This window comes from Hyperolius riggenbachi, chromosome 7 (genome assembly GCF_040937935.1).
Source record: "Hyperolius riggenbachi isolate aHypRig1 chromosome 7, aHypRig1.pri, whole genome shotgun sequence".
Taxonomy (NCBI): domain Eukaryota; kingdom Metazoa; phylum Chordata; class Amphibia; order Anura; family Hyperoliidae; genus Hyperolius; species Hyperolius riggenbachi.
Window position 1 is genome coordinate 303536242 of NC_090652.1, and position 18639 is coordinate 303554880.

Genomic DNA, 18639 nt, shown 5'->3' on the forward strand with positions numbered 1-18639 from the left:
GATCCGATGTGTATGACAAATCTGGCAAGATTAGCTGCATGCTTGATTCCGGTGTGTGATTTAGACCCTACTGACCAGAAAGATAAGCAGCACAGTCAGGCAACTAGTATTGTTTAAAAGGAAATGAATACGACAACTTCCATAGCTCTCACACCTCGAGATCCTTTTACAGAGAGAGTTCCACTTTAGTTATAAACATGGATCAAAACTGCTCAAGTGTAAATTTTTATTTTGTTCTGCAAAACTGGCGGCGCTTCTGTGCAACCATGGCAACAGTACTCTGAGTTTTGTTTGGAGTACCGTTGCCATGAGACTGTCCATCTTGGTGCAAGACTAATCAACAGACTAAGAACCTCTTGTTAAATGAGAACATTCTGAAGGATGCGCCAAGGTATAGCAAGTGGGTGGCGACAAGGAACAGAACGCACTGATGAAAAACGGATCTGTTTCAGGCTTCTTTTTTTGCAAAATCGCAATACGACTCCTGTTTGCGATCCTGACTATAACTGGATGCCAGCAACACAAGAAGAAAAACGCAGAACATATACACAGCGTGGAGAACTTTTTGTTTGAAAGCGGACCTGAACTCAGAACTTCCTCTTTGCCCTAGATAAGCAGCAGCATAATAACCTTTAAAGAAAAACATTTGTTACGGCTGATAAAAAATCCTGCAATAAATCTGCAGTGTGTCTGCTTCCTGCTTTCATGAAAGCAGATATAGGGTAAACATCCTGTGTTTACAGAATAGCTGCTCTGCCGAGGCAGCGTGCTGACACAGCTGAGAGATCAAATTACAACTTGTGGTTAGTCAGATGATGGGGAATTAGACAGGCTAAACTCTCTAAATACATACAGGGTGCATTTATCTCTGTTTTCCATCTGTCCTGCGCAAGAGTTCAGGTGCACATTAATCGCATCAAAAATCCGAATTGCATGTAGTGCAAAACAGCTGAAAACGGGTCAGTTTTTACTGGATATGTTTTTGATCTGTGCAGTGTGAGCCCAGTCTAATCCCTGCTGGGGGTGTACATGTCAATCAGTGGCGTAGCTGGGCCCCGGTGCAAGTTTTACATGGGGCCCCCCCAAGTACTCTATACATAACAATTGCTATGACGCACCAAAACCTGCCAATGGCAACTACAGTGTCAGAGGTGCAACAAGGGGATGGGGAACAGTTTGTTAGGGTTGATCACACTGCAGGGGTTTTCGTCTTTATTTGCAGGTTTCCAAAACGCCCCCTGACCGCGTGGACAATGGATGTCTATGACAAGGTTCATATCAGTGCGGGTCTTGCGCGGTGCGGCTAGGAAAGCGGTGTGTGTTCGATTTTCGGAGCGATTCCGCCTCAATGCAAAGTATAGGAAAATCGGCGAAAGCGTACAAAAAAGGTGCATTAAGGTGGTTTTAAGCAGCCACACAGCGGTCCACGCATATGGCGCCCACGCTGAGCATACTCTACATACAGCACGTTATTTGACCTGAAGAAGCGACTTGCGGTCGCGAAACACGTTGTCCCTAGTGCTTTGAATAAATTTGAATTCTACTACCTTATGTGTTTGAGTCTTCGTACCGGGTTAGACGTATTACGCTTACCTTTGATGTTTTGATGTTGTACTATATATCTTGAAACCTAAGGGCGCCTCCCACAGTGTTATATACTAAATAGTACCTCACGACGTGGGGTTATACCATCATAGCCTTATAGTGGTATTTTTTTCCTCCGGGAGCGGCGACCAACAAGGCCGAGTGGAGACGGTACTTCTCCACATGTTCTGATGGTGGTTGCAATAAAAGCAACCCAGAATTGTGAGTATATTTTTACTACAATAGACCAGCTCACGCAACGATAATACACGATATCGGGCTCCCGGTGTCCCTTGTGTTTTTTTGTTTCTCTAGTCTCACATTAAGGCGATTGCGCTCGCGTTGTTAAGAATAAATACATTGTATTTATTCTTTTCCGGTTCAAAGAGTTCACTTCCTGACTTGCGTCAGGGAGTGAATTACAAAAACGCGTGGAAAAAAAACACTTAGAAAACCGCTAAGCACAAAAACGAATCGCCTACCCAAGCGCAAACGCGAACGGCACGCAATGTGAACAAGGCCTCAAAGACTATTACTATTTAAAGCATCTATAGAAGTGATTATTAACAGCACAGGACCCATAGAGAGCTAATATTGCAGGTTGAGGGAGGGCCCGGATGCGGTCGCAACCTCTGCACCCCTATTGCTACGCCACCGATGTCTTCGGTAAATACACCTCAGAGTGAGAAAACTCTGGAGAATCAGGAATCGGTTCCCGAGGCCTTTGCATAGCTGGAGGGGGACCAGAGGGATAACAGCTGAGGTCATCCTGTGGCCGCAGCCAGGGCCGGCGTTACCATTAAGGCAAAGGAGGCAGCTGCCCCGGGGCCCCAGAGCTTGTAGGGGCCCCCAGTGGCTACAAGAGGAAAAAAAAATTTCAAATCGGCCTTATAGTTTTTGAGAAAATCGATTTTAAAGTTTCAAAGGGAAAAAAATACACATTTAAAAACCTGCCGACTTTTATGGTTAATAGCAAATCCACCTTAAATGCTAGAAACCCTAAATTTGCAGGATATGTTAAGGAGATCATTAGGAATAAGAGGAAAAAACAATTTTTCAAAAAGACCTTATAGTTTTTGAGAAAATCGATTTTAAAGTTTCAAAGGAAAAAAGTATACTTTTAAATGCGGTAAATGTCACTTTTAGTAGCAAACCTAACTGTAGTGTAATTTTACATGCATCAAACGAAAGCGCAATAAATTTCCGGGGTTTCCAGGGGGTCCATACGCAGCCGCAGCGCTTTGGCCAGGGATCACTATACAGCCGCAATATGGCTGTATGAAGATCCCTGGCATTTTTGCCTATTTTCCCAATTTTTTTTTTTATGTTTAGAGTGTGGGAATTTTTATTTTTTTTAAATTGTGTGGGGTCCCCCTCCTGAAACTTTTTAACCCCTTGTCCCCCATGCAGGCTGGGATAGCCAGAATGTGGAGCTCCGACCGATTGGGACTTCCCACCCTGACTATACCAGTTGCAAAATCCCTAATGCCGATTTTTGTTCCGAGGTATATGTTGGGGGGGGGGCCCAGGTTTATTTTGCCCTGGGGCCCCATTGTTGCTTAAACCGGCCCTGGCCGCAGCAAGAAAGGCCGCTATCAGAGCAGTCAGGTGCAGCGCGCCGTCCACGCCACTTTCCGACCTTTCACTGGGGAGGAAAAGGCCATTTAGACTGTGACAATACTGACTTCCCTCCGCCCCGTGGGGACCCGCAGTCCGGAAACGGGCCAAGGAGAGGAAAGGAACACTGCTGGGGAGGCAGCAGAATCCAGTGCAGCAGGAAAGGGACATTTAAAGCTAACGCAGCGCTGACATTCCAGCAAGGTTTACATCTGAGGCCGCGTGTCATCGCCAGCCGCACCAATACACGCCGGGGTCACACGCCGCACACCGGCCGGGGATACAAAGGCCTCTTCATTGGCTGGGGAGTGATATACGGGCGCTGGGTGGAGCAGAAACAAAACTCAGTAAAAGGCTGATTATACGGAGCCCGCCGGAATGCAGCTTTATAAGGTGGTTGTGCAACCCCAGCAGGAATAATGCGTCTATAGGAGCGGCGGGGGAATAATGCTCTACAGTATGGAGGGCGGGCAGGGAACCGCAACGCTGCCCACACCTAACCACACACACACAAAGCAGACTGTGCATTCACCAATACTATGAATATCAGCACATATTCCCCAGGTAAAGAGGGGAAACCACATGTCTGTGACCTGAGATGTCCCATCCAGAGGCTGCCGATGGCCCAAAAGCCAAAGAGGGATTCAATATATATCTATAAGTAGGCAACTCTCTCTAGTGAATGGATAGGCTGCATTCTCAGTGATGTCACTGGTCTCTAGGGAATGGATAGGCTGCATCCTCAGTGATGTCACTGGTCTCTAGTGAATGGATAGGCTGCATTCTCCGTGATGTCACTGGTCTCTAGTGAATGGACAGGCCACATTTTCAGTGATGTCACTGGTCTCTAGTGAATGGATAGGCTGCATTCTCAGTGATGTCACTGGTCTCTAGTGAATAGATAGGCTGCATTCTCAGTGATGTCACTGGTCTCTAGTGAATGGATAGGCTGCATTCTCAGTGATGTCACTGGTCTCTAGTGAATGGATAGGCTGCATGCTCCGTGATGTCACTGGTCTCTAGTGAATGGATAGGCCACATTCTCAGTGATGTCACTGGTCTCTAGGGAATGGATAGGCTGCATCCTCAGTGATGTCACTGGTCTCTAGTGAATGGATAGGCTGCATTCTCCGTGATGTCACTGGTCTCTAGTGAATGGACAGGCCACATTTTCAGTGATGTCACTGGTCTCTAGTGAATGGATAGGCTGCATTCTCAGTGATGTCACTGGTCTCTAGTGAATAGATAGGCTGCATTCTCAGTGATGTCACTGGTCTCTAGTGAATGGATAGGCTGCATTCTCAGTGATGTCACTGGTCTCTAGTGAATAGATAGGCTGCATTCTCAGTGATGTCACTGGTCTCTAGTGAATGGATAGGCTGCATTCTCAGTGATGTCACTGGTCTCTAGTGAATGGATAGGCTGCATGCTCCGTGATGTCACTGGTCTCTAGTGAATGGATAGGCCACATTCTCAGTGATGTCACTGTTCTCTTGTGAATGGACAGGCTGCACTCTCAGTGATGTCACTGGTCTCTAGTGCATGGATAGGCTGCATTCTCAGTGATGTCACTGGTCTCTAGTGACTGGATAGGCTGCATTCTCAGTGATGTCACTGGTCTCTAGTGAATGGACAGGCTGCATCCTCAGTGCTGTCACTGGTCTCTAGTGAATGGATAGGCCGCCTTCTCAGTGATGTCTCTGGTCTCTAGTGAATGGATAGGCCGCATTCTCAGTGATGTCACTGGTCTCTAGTGAATGGACAGGCTGCATTCTCAGTGATGTCACTGGTCTCTAGTGAATGGACAGGCTGCATTCTCAGTGATGTCACTGGTCTCTAGTGAATGGATAGGCCGCATTCTCAGTGATGTCTCTGGTCTCTAGTGAATGGACAGGCTGCACTCTCAGTGATGTCACTGGTCTGTAGTGAATGGATAGGCTGCATTCTCAGTGATGTCACTGGTCTGTAGTGAATGGATAGGCTGCATTCTCAGTGATGTCACTGGTCTGTAGTGAATGGATAGGCTGCATTCTCAGTGATGTCACTGGTCTGTAGTGAATGGATAGGCTGCATTCTCAGTGATGTCACTGGTCCTAGTAAATGGATAGGCTGCATTCTCAGTGAGGTCACTGGCCTCTAGTGAATGGGCAGGCTGCATCCTCAGTGCTGTCACTGGTCTTGGGCCAGCGGGTGAAGGGTTACTCGCCATGATCCGGGCCGGCGGGTGAAGGGTTACGCGCCGTGATCCGGGCCGGCGGGTGAAGGGTTACGCGCCATGATCCTGGCCGGCGGGTGAAGGGCTTAGATGCCTTGATCGGGGCCGGCGGGTGAAGGGTTACACTTGGTGATCGGGCTGGCGGGTGAAGGGTTACACGCGGTGATCGGGCTGGCGGGTGAAGGGTTACACGCGGTGATCTCGGCCGGAGGGTGAAGGGTTACACGCGGTGATCTCGGCCGGAGGGTGAAGGGTTACACGCGGTGATGCGGGCCGGCGGGTGAAGGGTTACACGCGGTGATCTCGGCCGGAGGGTGAAGGGTTACACGCAGTGATCTCGGCCGGAGGGTGAAGGGTTACACGCGGTGATCTGGGCCAGCAGGTGAAGGGTTACACGCGGTGATCTGGGCCAGCAGGTGAAGGGTTACACGCGGTGATCTGGGCCGGCGGGTGAAGCGTTATTCGTGGTGATCGGGGCCAATGAATGAAGGGTTACAAGCGGTGATCGGGAGCCGGTGGGTGAAGGGTTAGACGCGGTTGATCGGGCCGGAGGGTGAAGGGTTACACCTGGTGATCTCGGCCGGCGGGTGAAGGGTTACACGCGGTGATCTCGGACGGAGGGTGAAGGGTTACTTGCGGTGATCTCGGCCGGAGGGTGAAGGGTTACACGCGGTGATCCGGGCCGGCATGTGAAGGGTTAGATGCCGTGATCGGGGCCGGAGGGTGAAGGGTTACTGGCGGCGCGGTGGAACAGGCCATAAAGGGCGATGTACGGGGATGAGGAGGACTCGGCTGCTCTGCTCCTTCCAGGCCATGTTTGGAAGTGCAGGACTGGATTTATAAACAAAGCTGGAGAATATATTCCCCTCTGCCAGGTTTTTCCCTTTCCCCCTCACATTCCTCCATCTCTGCAGCCATTACACAGATTTACAGCTCTCATTTTCATCTCATCACTCTCCGCTCAGCCTGTGGGCCACTCTCTCTCCATGTCTGAGCATGCCTCTGGGAGCACACCCTGCCCCCTACCGTCCCCCCCCCTAGGGCCCCTCTCGCTCACCCCATGTGATCACCCCTGGGGCCCTTCTCTGTCAGGATCCCTCCTGTGCTCACCCCTAGGGCCCTTCTCTCTCAGGATCCCTCCTGTGCTCACCCCTGGGGCCCTTCTCTCAGAGTCCCTCATATGCTCACCCCTGGGGCCCTTCTCTCTCAGGATCCCTCCTGTGCTCACTCCTGGGGCCCTTCTCTCTCAGAGTCCCTCATATGCTCATCTCTGGGGCCCTTCTCTCTCAGGATCCCTCCTGTGATTACTCCTGGGTCCCTTGTCAATCTAGGTCCTGTCCTGTACTCACCTCTGGGGCCCTATCCTGGGTGCGACTCCTACAAAGCTGAATGGTCGGTTCACACGGGTGACTGCCGGCGGCTCGTTTCTCCAATCTCAAACCCTTTTCTGATATGAAGCAGAAAAGGGTTTGGCATAGTTTCCCATCTCACATTTGGAGCCCCTAGAGACATATGGAACCACAAACACAGCCAACGCTAGAAGCTACATGCAGCATCTTGGGAACATCTGCCGATGGTGACGCTTGTACGATCTAAGAAAACTGATGGTAAAGGCGGTAAGATGAACACTCCCCTGGATCCTGGCGCTAAACAATGAGGACGGCCGCTGGCAGTCGCCCGTGCAACCCGGCCCTAAACCAAACATCAAGAACCAAAGCCAAGCAATCAGTATTTTAAAACCTGGGACGGCAATAGTCTTCCTACAAAATGAGATCTACCTTTAATTGAAAAAAATATATACTCCTGAGGATGCCAGTGTGGAGTCAGAAGGATGAAAAGATCGAAAATGTTTAATAATGAGGAGGTAGCGGTGGACTTACCTCCTCCGGGCAGACACAAGTAAAAGCCCATCAATTTTTAGCAAAACCATTTATTTACGTACTCCAGTAAAATACAACACGTTTCGCAGGAGTAACCCGCTTCATCAGGCAATAAGTTGGAGCATATACAAAACAGAGGCGCTTGGCATAGTACCAGACCTGTTTTGTATGTGCTCCATCTTATTGCCTGAGGAAGCGGGTCACTCCCGCAAAATGCTTTGTATTTAATAAATTGCATTTTCTTGTGTCTGCCCGGAGGAGGCAAGTCCATCACTACTTCCTCATTATTAAATGTTTTAGATCTTTTTATCCTTCTGGCGCCTCTGTGTCCATACTACGATATCTCCTCTGTAATACATTCCAGCCTGCAACCCTGTATTGATCTGAGACATATGTATGCGTTATGAGTCTTATGGGAGAAAAGTGCTTTACAAATGTTATTGTGTTATTTTTGTAGCATAGCAACCTTATAACTTGTTGTATTGTTTTGAGCTGCTAAGCCTTATTCTTTTCTTTGTTACCACCTATTGAAGTGTCTTCTATCTGCGATCAGTGCTGAGAAATATTGCTAATACAACTTTTCATTTCCCCAGAAGCCGGTCGCAATCGCTTAGGCCTCGTTCACATCATAAATCGCCAGCGCTATCGCAGATCGATTTATTGAGTTTTTTCCAGCAATTTTCTCTGCGCTTTGCACTTAGAAAAGCACTTTTCTAAGCGCTTTTGCAGAGCGATTGTTTTTTTCACTTCCTGACGTCAGTCAGGAAGTGAACTCTTTCACCCGGAAATGAATAAATACAATGGGGTCGATTCACTAAACCTTGTTATGACAAATAGCACACCTTATCAAAGATAGCACACCTTATCCAAGATATCACACCTTATCAAAGTTAACACACCTTATCAGAGTAGCATAGCAAGCGCTATGAACGTATGCCTGCTAATTGGCAATGGCACTCGTCCTGCCCTGAGCCCCTGCGGGTTCGTAGCGTTCGCTATGCTACTCTGATAAGGCGTGCTAACTTTGATAAGGTGTGATATCTTTGATCAGGTGTGATATCTTTGATAAGGTGTGTTATTTGTCAGAAGGTGGCCATACACTGGTCGATTTGTCATCAGATCCAACCAACAGATAGATCCCTCTCTGATCGAATCTGATCAGAGAGGGATCGTATGGCTGCCTTTACTGCAAACAGATTGTGAACCGATTTCAGCCTGAAATCAATTTACCATCTGTGAAGTTGCCGCTGACCCCCCTACCCCGCTATACATTACCTGCTCCGCCGGCGCGAGTCCCCCGGTCTCCGCTGTCTTTTTCTCCGCGCTGGGCTCCGAGTCCGGTTGGCTTCACTGAACTTCCTGTCCGGGGGAACAGTAGAGGGCGCGCTACTGTTTATACTACCTGCTGGGACAGGAAGTTCAGTGAAGCCAGCCGGACTCGGAGCCCAGCGCGGAGAAGAAGACAGCGGAGAGAGCAGGAACACGTGCCGATGGAACAGGTAATGTATTGCAGCTAGCGTCGGTCGTCAGGCATTCGAATGCCACTATCGACGCACACCCGACCAGCTGGCGAATGCGATCGAGCAAAATCTTCCGCACGGACGGATCGATGGGAACTATTGATTTCGGTCGGAAATCGATCGTTCTGTCAGCGTTTGCGCAACGATTTCACAGCAGATTCGATCAGTGATCGAATCTGCTGTATATTGGCGGGAAAATAGTTAGGTGTATGGACCCCTATAGCACGGTTTAGTGAATCAACCCCAATGTATTTATTCATGAAAGCGCTGGGGAAATTGCTATACAATAGGGCTGCACGATTTTAGGGAAAAATCGAAATTGCGATTTTTCTCTCAGAAATTGCAATTTCGATTTTTCCCCGATTTTTTTTTCAAATGCTGGGGGGGGGGGGGGAAAAGGTTGGTCCGCACTGCCCGGTCCTGTCCGTAATACTTTGCTTCTGGCCCCGCTGTGCGCGGATTGGCCAGAAGCAGTGAATATGTATGAGAGTTAATGAGCGGGGAAGGGGGGGCGGATCCACTCCAGCAAGCGGCCGGGCACATACAGCATTACCAATCACTGGCTAGCGATTAAATGACGGCAGCGGTAGGCGGAGCTGTATGCTCTGTACAGCTCCGCCTACCACTGCCGTCATTCCATGCTAGCCAGTGATTGGCAATGCTGTATGTGCCCGGCCGCTCGCTGGAGTGGATCCACCCCCCGCACATTAACTCTCATACATATTCACTGCTTCTGGCCAATCCGCGCACAGCGGGGCCAGAAGCAAAGTATTAAACAACAGCAGACCGAAAAAACTGATGGTACTGACGATCAGCAGATCGTCTTGCCACGAACCGCGGTTTCGGTTTTAAACCGAAAAACCGTGCAGCCCTACTATACAAAGCAATTTTCGATTCCTCTATACCTTCCATTGAGCCAAAACACTCAGAAAATGATACAGGCAGAGCTTTTAAAGGCAGATCGCAACCGAACCGATCATATGTGAACACTCTCATAGGGAATCATTGCACAAGCGCTTTTATGCCAATTTTCAAAATCGCAGGCGCTTAAAAAAAAAAAACGATAACGCTCTAGGTGTAAACAACCCCTAAGAAACTTTCTCTCTGCCCTCGGTAATCTAGTGTGACAGTCTGTCGGAGTTTATATCCTGATCGGAGAAGCGGTCGCGGTCCGCAGAGACCAGAGCGGGAGGCGTAGGTGAGGCGGATTACGGAGAGAATGTTCAGCCTCCCTCCTGCTTTCACCTGTCGTGTTTACACTCCCCTCACTCACATCCTGCTCCAGCCTGTTCTCTGCAGGGGGGCAGCGTCCTTGCAGAGGTGACCTCGCTCACACAGGCGGAGGTCATGTGATTCAGCATTCTTTCTGTGTCAGGTGACTCTCTCCTAGGTCACCTGTGCCATCAGCTGCGAGGCCAGGGACACGTTCAGCTGAAAGGCACGCCGGATCTTCTGATACAGAGAAATTTAAAGGGAAAACTCACATTTTCATTATAAAATGACCATATACTTAGGCCAAGCCGTTTTATAATATATTGGTGTCTGAAATGAAAATCTAATTATAATCAGTGGCTGGATAGTGCAATGGTTAAGGGCTCTGCCTCTGACACAGGAGAACTGGGTTCAAATCTCGGCTCTGCCTGTTCAGTAAGCCAGCACCTATTCAGTAAGGAGTTTCTTGGGCAAGTCTCCTTAACACTGCTACTGCCTACTGAGTGCGCTCTAGTGGCTGCCTCGCAAGCGATTTGAGTCCGACAGGAGAAAGGCGCTATACAAATACTGCTATTATTATTATTATTAGTAGTAGTAGTAGTAAAGGAACATTTGGCCTGTTTGCTACCATGGCAACCGTTTGTTTGGAGCACATGCGCGTAGAACCTGTCCTGAAATTACCATTTCACTGCAGGATTAACTAGCCTTAAAGGATACCCCAACTGAAATGTAACATGATGAGATAGACATGTGTATGTACAGTGCCTAGTACACAAATAACTATGCGGTGTTCATTTTTTTTCTTTCTCTGCCTGAAAGAGTTAAATATCAGGTATGTAAGTGCTGACTCAGTCCTGACTCAGACAGGAAGTGACTACAGTGTGACCCTCACTGATAAGAAATTCCCCTTTTTTATCTCTTTCTTGCTCTCAGAAGCCATTTTCTGCTAGAAAAGTGTTTTATAGTTGGAATTTCTTATCAGTGAGGGTCACACCGTAGTCACTTCCTGTCTGAGTCAGGACTGAGTCAGCCACATGCATACCTTCCATTTAACTCTTTCAGGCAGAAAAAGAAAAAAAGGAACACAGCATAGTTATTTGTGTACTAGGCACTGTACATACACGTCTATCTCATTATGTCACATTTCAGTTTGGGTATCCTTTAAGGAGGCCATACACTTCTAGATTTGCAGCAGATTCGACCATCAGATAGATTAGACTTGACAGGCATCTGCCAGAAATCTGACAAGAATCTATCTGATGTGTGCCACACACTTGGAACAGATTTCCAATAGATTTCAGAATGAAATCTATTGGAAGTCGATCTAAATGCATTATTGGACCATTATATCCAATGCAACTCTATAGGTGGCCATACACTTATAGATTTCGACCATCATATAGATTTCTGTCATATGCCTGTTAAATCGAATCTGACAGGAATCTATCTGATGTGTGCCACACACTAGGAACAGATTTCCAATACATTTCAGAATTAAATCTATTGGAAGTCGATCTAAATGCATTATTGGACCATTAGATCCAATGCAACTCTATGGGCCATCGATCTGCTGCCAGTAGCAGATCAACCTAGATCTTCCCTCCTGTCAGATAGATCAAATCCATCGAAATCAGACAAATCGCTCAAATGGGGAATTTGATAGAATCGATTTCTGATCGATCGATTCTATAGAATCGATCAATCGATTGATGGCTGAAATTGACCAGTGTGGGCCCCTTTAGTGTCCACCTCCACATATGTGGATTTGGACAAGAAAACGCAGCCTAATCGGAGGGAATGCTGCATTTATGCAAATCCCTATAGCTGCGCATGGCACAACCACAAGGATTGGGATGTACAATTACAATGGCCTCAATTCTGGTTGGGTTTTCAAACAAATTACCTCATGTACGGTAATTTACCTCATGAGGTAATGACATTTAGCAATTCTGGTAGGCTTTAGTCATGTTTTACCTTATGGGGTAAATTATGAGGTAATTTGCATAAATTTTACAGAAAATAGCTATTCCCATGGAAATTAGGGGGCATGTTAGCACATCATTTACCAATCAGTTTAAGACCTGCCTGTACCTGGAGGTAAAGTCAATTTGTATGCATTTTGCAGTTTTAAAGAGAACCAGAAATGAAGCACCCTAATGTATTTTACCTTATAAATCAGTGGGAACATGACAGTAAACACCTAATCTGCTCTTTGTTTCATTGTTCTCTGTTTAATCTGACTGTTATCACCTCTGATAAGAATCCTCGACTGAGCACTCAGTCTAGCTTTGCTACGGAAAGATTATAGCTGAGTCTGTCTTCTCTGGTGTCTTTTCAAGCCCAAGCCTGCCCCCTTGTGGCTCTGCTATAATGACTCAGCTATAATTATTCCCTGCAAAGCCAGACTGAATGCTCAGTCCGGGATTCTTATCACAGCTGATAACAGACACTTTTAGCAGTGAGGATGAAACAGAGAGCAGGTTAAGTGTTTTCTCTAATGTTCTTACTGATATATATATGGTAAGATACACAAGGGTGCTTCGCCTCTGGTTCACTTTAAGTGGAGTTCCTATTGCTGTTTTAGTGGAGTTCCTATTCAGGCTGTGTAATAGGGAAGAATAGTAGAAATAAAAACTCCAAATATTTACAGGATTTTTTTTTAATAAGGGATGCCTATAAATATACCTTTCATAGGTTGCTACATAATCAAATACACCTTCCACCTCAAATAAAAAAAAAAACACCATTATCTTCCAAATACTATCCTAACTTATGGAAGACAATAAAAGACTACTATTATTGATTTACTGCAAGCTTACCAGTGAAATACCTCATGTTTTACCTCACTTTATGCAATTACCTCATGTCTTACCGCATGTTTTAACCTCCTGGGCGATAATCCCGAGCTGAGCTCGGGGTATGTCGCGCAGGAGGATTTCTCAGGCCTTGGTGGGCCGATTTGCATAATTTTTTTTTGTTACACGCAGCTAGCACTTTGCTAGCTGCGTGTAACTTCCGATCGCCGCCGATCCGCCGCTACCCGCCGTGCCGTGCAGCCCCCCCCCAGACCCCTTGCGCAGCCTGGCCAATCAGTGCCAGGCAGCGCTGAGGGGTGGATCGGGACTCCCTCTGACTTCACGACGTCCATGACGTCGGTGACGTCATCCCGCCCCATCGCGACCATGGCGACCGGGGAAGCCCAGCAGGAAATCCCGTTCTGAACGGGATTTCCTGCTTACTCTGATCGCCGAAGGCGATCGGAGTGGGTGGGGGGATGCCGCTGCGCAGTGGCTATCATGTAGCGAGCCCTGGGCTCGCTACATGATTTAAAAAATTAAAAATTAAAAAAAAAAAAAAGTGCTGCGACCCCTCCTGGGCGATGTAATTGTATAGCCCAGAGGGTTAACGCATGTTCGGAAATGCAGGAATTCTTTCAGAATTGCTAAAAAAAAAGAGGAAAATACCTCATGAGGTATTTTACCTACAAAAAATATTTACCTCAAATAGCTACCAAAATTGAGGCCAATGTGATAGATCCCAAGAGGTAAATGACATGGACAATCATGAGACATGTAGTCCTGTGTCCAACACAAAGCGAGACCAGGAGGGGGAGGGACAGGGAAGGCTACCCCCCCCCTTCCCCAATGGCCCTGCCGCTGAGATAGTGCAGCATACTAAGTCCATGAGGTCATTAGGATATTATTTTACAACATTAATAACATCTATACATACCAAAAACATCCAGATGTCAGTCAATTGGCTTTCCCCTAAAAACTGGTCATAGACTATGGTCGGCATGACAATAGCAGGGATTAGAGTGTGAGCTCCTCTGAGGACAGTCAGTGACATGACTATGTACTCTGTAATGTGCTGCAAAAGATGTCAGTGCTATATAAATACATAATAATAATATGGTGGGACAGACTATGACTATGGCAGGATTAGATTGTAAGCTCCTCTACCTTTGAGGACAATCAGTGGCATGACTATGTACTTTATAAAGTGCTGCAGAAGATGTCACTGCTATATAAATACATAATAATAATAATATGGAAGGACATTAGAATAGGACTATAGTAGGATTAGACTGTGAGCTCCTCTGAGGACAGCATGGTTATATGCCTAGTAAACAAGCTTCGTAAACAAAAATAACAAGCTTCTATTTCATATCCAATATTAATATCGGTAGTAACTCAAGCGCTTTGAGTCCTATGGGAGAAAAGAGCTATAGAAATGGTATTGCATTGTATAATATTAATACAGTACTTCTGCTATACAGTACTTGTTGAATGTTCTAGTTTGTAAGAGAAATGCTGCCATCTAGTGAGGAGAAAGGATAATGCAGCGATAGGGATTCACCAATAGCATTTGCATAAGCACAAGGAACAAGCACAAATAAAGAAAAACAACTAAGTTAAGCCTAAAAAGTCTACATATATATGTGTTTAAGCTCTACTTTATAATGTATTTCTCTAATACGACAAATACATACACAGTATTCATCAACATGAGTCTACATCAGCTACCCTCAAACTACCCTACGTAAAGTCCCCCCCCAAAAGTCTACTTTTTCTCCATCTATTTGCAGATGGCTCATTGGAGCAGATAGCAGTGTTTTCCCCAAGCTCTTTTAGGCAGGTGCTCCACCCGGCTATTTTTAGTGACCACCTGGCTACTATCTGCTTGTCTCCTCCTCTGCTATAAGCAAAAAAGTGCCAGCCCTGCATGCTCTCATCTCGCTCCACCCAGCTATTTTTTTCATGCCACCCGGCTGGAAATTTTTTGGGGGAGAACACTGAGGTAGCATGACTTTAGTTTTCTTGATGTTAAAGGGAACCAGAGACGAAGCACCCTTGTGTATTTTACCATATATATCATTAAGAACATTAGAGAAAACACTTACCATGCTCTCCGTTTCATCCTCACTGCTAAAAGTGTCTGTTATCAGCTGTGATAAGAATCCCGGACTGAGCATTCAGTCTGGCTTTGCAGGGAATAATTATAGCTGAGTCATTATAGCAGAGCCACAAGGGGGCAGGCTTGGGCTTGAAAAGACACCAGAGAAGACAGACTAAGCTATAATCTTTCCGTAGCAAAGCTAGACTGAGTGCTCAGTCGGGGATTCTTATCAGAGGTGATAACAGTCAGATTAAACAGAGAACAATGAAACAAAGAGCAGATTAGGTGTTTACTGTCATGTGCCCACTGGTTTATAAGGTAAAATACAAAAGGGTGCTTCATCTCTGGTTCTCTTTAAGCAGCAGACCAGCTTTGGCACTTTCTTGTTTGACATTCATGACTAGGCTCTTCAATTCTCCCTCCGTTTCAGCCATTAGAGTGGTATCATCAGCATAGCTCAGACTGTTAATATTCCTGCCCGCTATTTTAATGCCAGCATGTGACTCATCCACACCAGCTTACCGCATTACAAATTCAGCATACAAGTTAAATAAATATGGAGACCGTGCCAGTTCTGAACCAGTCAGTTCTTCCAAACTCTGTTCTAACTGTTGCTTCTTGGTTTGCATATAGATTCCTCAAAAAGGCAAGAGAAGGCCTGAGATCCCCATTTCTATAAGAATCTGCCGCAGATTAGATGATTAATTAGACGAGACAAATAACATTTATATTGCGCTTTTCTCCTGGTGGACTCAAAGCGCCAGAGCTGCAGCCACTAGGACGAGCTCTATAGGCAGTAGCAGTGTTAGGGAGACTTGCCTAAGGTCTCCTGCTGAATAGGTGCTGGCTTACTGAGCAGACAGAGCCGAGATTCGAACCCTGGTCTCCTGTGTCAGAGGCAGAGCCCTTAACCATTACACCTTCCAGCCACTGCTTAAGGATATGTAGCCAGACATGGCCTTGCCTTTTGTGTTCAACAGTTGTCAAGAAAAAAATTAGACAAGACAAATAACATTTATATCACGCTTTTCTCCTGGCGGACTCAAAGCGCCAGAGCTGCAGCCACTAGGACGCGCTCTATAGGCAGTAGAAGTGTTAGGAAGACTTGCCTAAGGTCTCCTACTGAATAGGTGCTGGCTTACTGAACAGACAAATGCGAGATTCGAACCCTGGTCTCCTGTGAACCCTGGCAAAGCCCTTAACCAGTACACTATCTAGCCACTTAACTTTTAATCAACTTTAATACAATGCTCTTTCCTGGGGTCACACAACCCAAACTGTAATATCCCCAGAGAGCAGTGTATGCACTGTCTCCTTACAATCTAAAGAGAATGACAATGCTAAAGCAGCAGCCCCCCAACACACAAACTGCTGTTGAATCTTCCAGTTAGTCTGCTCCAGGTGCCTTAAAGCTTTTTGTGTCAATTCAATTAATTTTTCATGTGATTTCATATGCTTTGAGGGCGGTTTCACGGTTGGCCATTGTTACATAGTTACATCGTTATTTGGGTTGAAAAAAGACATACATCCATAGAGTTCAACCAGTACAAAGTACAACTCCAGCCTGCTCCCTCACATATCCCTGTTGATCCAGAGGAAGGCGAAAAAACCCTTACAAGGCATGGTCCAATTAGCCCCTAAAGGGAAAAATTCCTTCCCGACTCCAGATGGCAATCAGATAAAATCCCTGGATCAACATCATTAGGCATTACCTAGTAATTGTAGCCATGGATGTCTTTCAACGCAAGGAAAGCATCTAAGCCCCCTTTAAATATGTGATTTGCCATAACTACTTCCTGTAACAATACATTCCACATCTTAATCACTCTTACTGTAAAGAACCCTTTCTTAAAAAAAATGGCCAAAACTATTTTCCTCCATACGCAGATCATGTCCTCTAGTCCCTAGGTTCTCAATGTGTGGTACGTGTACCCCAGGGGGTACTTCTGATGGTCCCAGGTGGTACTCGGGCTTGATATAATTAACCAAAAATAACAAATATAGAGTTTTAGAAAATGATGAATCTTATTTAAACACCAAATTAGTGTTTTAGCTAATTAAAAGCAATAGTAAATGCTTGGGAATTGAAATTAGAACCAATTATCATGTACTACGATTAAGTAATTGTCAAGGGATACTTGTGATAATGTTTTCTATGCTAGGGGGTACTTGGCGAGTACAGGGTTTTAAAAGGGGTACATACCGATAAAATGTTGAGAAACACTGCTCTAGTCCGTTGTGAAGGCCTAGGGACAAAAAGCTCACCCGCCAAAGCTATTATATTGCCCTCTGATGTATTTATACATGTTAATTAGATCCCCTCTAAGGCGTCTTTTCTCTAGACTAAATAAACCCAGTTTATCTAACCTTTCTTGGTAAGTGAGACCTTCCATCCCACGTATCAATTTTGTTCCTCGTCTCTGCACCTGCTCTAAAACTGCCGCTGCGGTAGTTAAATAAGCGCTTTTTCAGAACGATTGCGTTTTTTCACTCCATGACGCAAGTCAGGAAGTGAACTCTTTGACCCGGAAAAGAATAAATAGTTACATAGTTATTTTGGTTGAAAAAAGACATACGTCCATCGAGTTCAACCAGTACAAAGTACAACTCCAGCCCGTCCCCCACATACCCCTGTTGATCCAGAGGAAGGCGAAAAAAAGTCCACAAGGCATGGTCCAATTAGCCCCAAAAGGGAAAAATTCCTTCCCGACTCCAGATGGCAATCAGATAAAATCCCTGGATCAACATCATTAGGCATTACCTAGTAATTGTAGCCATGGATGTCTTTCAACGCAAGGAAAGCATCTAAGCCCCCTTTAAATGCAGGTATAGAGTTTGCCATAACGACTTCCTGTGGCAATGCATTCCACATCTTAATCACTCTTACTGTAAAGAACCCTTTCCTAAATAAATGGCTAAAACGTTTTTCCTCCATGCGAAGCTCATGTCCTCTAGTCCTCTGAGAAGGCCTAGGGACAAAAAGCTCATCCGCCAAGCTATTATATTGCCCTCTGATGTATTTATACATGTTAATTAGATCTCTAAGGCGTCTTTTCTCTAGACTAAATAAACCCAGTTTATCTAACCTTTCTTGGTAAGCGAGACCTTCCATCCCACGTATCAATTTTGTACCTCGTCTCTGCACCTGCTCTAAAACTGCAATATCTTTTTTGTAATGTGGTGCCCAGAACTGAATTCCATATTCCAGATGTGGCCTTACTAGAGAGTTAAACAGGGGCAATATTATGCTAGCATCTCGAGTTTTTATTTCCCTTTTAATGCATCCCAAAATTTTATTAGCTTTAGCTACAGCGGCTTGGCATTGAGTACGATTATTTAACTTGTTGTCGATGAGTACTCCTAAGTTCTTCTCCAAGTTTGATGTCCCCAACTGTATCCCATTTATTTTGTATGGCGCTAGACCATTAGTACGTCCAAAATGCATGACTTTACATTTGTCAACATTGAATTTCATCTGCCATGTATGTGCCCATATAGCCATCCTATCCAGATCCTGTTGCAATATGTCACTATCTTCCTGAGAGTTGATGATTCTGCACAATTTTGTATCATCTGCAAAAATAGCAACATTGCTCACTACTGCATCTACTAGGTCATTAATAAATAAATTGAAGAGCACTGGACCCAGAACAGACCCCTGTGGGACCCCACTGCTAACAGTCTCCCATTTTTGAATAAGATCCATTGACCA

General features: G+C 45.8%; 1 protein-coding gene across 10 annotated transcripts in view; it reads right to left on the minus strand.

Annotated features, from left to right (window-relative positions):
* Positions 1-18639, minus strand: part of TNS1 (tensin 1) — a 608338-nt gene that overhangs the window by 389460 nt on the left and 200239 nt on the right. The gene's annotated exons all lie outside the window — the stretch shown is intronic.